Source organism: Parus major, chromosome 1A, assembly GCF_001522545.3.
Source record: "Parus major isolate Abel chromosome 1A, Parus_major1.1, whole genome shotgun sequence".
NCBI lineage: Eukaryota > Metazoa > Chordata > Aves > Passeriformes > Paridae > Parus > Parus major.
In genome coordinates this window covers 418358-419928 of record NC_031773.1, presented here as the reverse complement: position 1 = coordinate 419928, position 1571 = coordinate 418358, and positions in this window count along the sequence as shown.

Genomic DNA, 1571 nt, shown 5'->3' with positions numbered 1-1571 from the left:
ATCCAATAAATGTGGAAAAAAACCCAATAAATGTGGAAAAAATCCAGTAAATGTGGGAAAGATCCAATAAATGTGGGAAGGATCCAATAAATGTGGAAAAATCCAATAAATGTGGGAAGGATGCAATAAACATGGAAAGGATCCAATAAATGTGGGAAGAATCCAATAAACATGGAAAGGATCCGATGAATGTGGGGAGAATGCAATAAATGTGGAAAGGATCCACTAAATGTGGAAAAAATCCAATAAATGTGGAAAAAATCCAATAAATGTGGAAAAAATCCAATAAATGTGGGAAGGATCCAATAAATGTGGAAAAAATCCAATAAATGTGGGAAGGATCCAATAAATGTGGGAAGGATCCAGTAACTGTAGGAAGGATCCAATAAACACCAGGAATTCAGAAAATCCGGCTTCCAACCACAAAACCAGAGCACAACCCCGTGGGTGGCGCAGTCCGGCCCAGGGCGTGGGCAGCGCTGTTGAACAGCTCCTGCTGCTCTGGTCCTTGTCCAGATTTCCAGCGGTGGTGGCCGTGTCCCAAATCCCCAAACCCTGAGAGGACACCCCCAGAAGTGAGGGTAGGAACGCCCCAGGGCGGGGAGTTTCACCATGGGCTGATGGAACTCTGTGATTTTAGGAGATTTCCGGGGTGTCCTGCTGCTGGAGCATTGAGCTCCTGGTGGCCCATGAGCAGGTGTTGGAGTCTGAGATACAGAGTGTGCGCCCTTGTTTCTAATATTTAGTTCTAGGATTCAAGGAAACATTGAATTTCATAGAATATGAAATACACGAGCGTGTTTTCATGGTGATACATGGAAACAAATGTTAGATAGGAAAAGTGTGTGTCGATTGGAAAGTTGTTTAAATCACTGAGTGAAAAAGTAGTTTAGAGAACAAGAGAGAAGATGGAAGATTTAGGGTGTTGTCTCTTGTCCTTCTTTCTTCTTCATGTTCTTCTCCTAGGAGTTCTTGGGTAGTTTTAAGTGATTGGGTAGAAAATGCCCCAGTGCAGCGCACAGGTGTTGGGTCATTGGGTCATTATAAAAATAATTAAGTTGGCTTTTGTTAATTGGGTAAATGGACATATAAAAGACCTTGAAGAGGATCTTTGTTAGCCATTTTACCCCTTTTCTATCACAGTGCACGTAGCTCCTTGTACCTTGTAATGTTGATAAGAAAAAATTAAACAACTGAGACAGAACGAGAGAAAACTGCGTCCCTCTGGTCAATCTCCAGTTCAAAGGGAAAAGAACCAAATCTGAAAGTCCCTAATGAGAGGAGCAGGGATGACCCCTCAGGGTGGGTGTTCCTGCTGCTGAAAGGTTCAGCAGAAGGTGCTGGAGATGGTGGAGAACCGTCAGCCACACCCAAGCTCGTCCTCCTCTCCATCCCTCCCTCATCTCCCCCAAACCAGGAGCCAACCCCACCCTTTTCCCCCAGATTGTCCCATCCTGGCTGCCACAGATCAAACGGGACTGAAAATGAAAAATTTGGAACAACTCTATTTCAAGAACATCACCAGGGTGGGTGGAGGGGAGGACAATGAGCAGGACAGAGCAGCCCTGGGC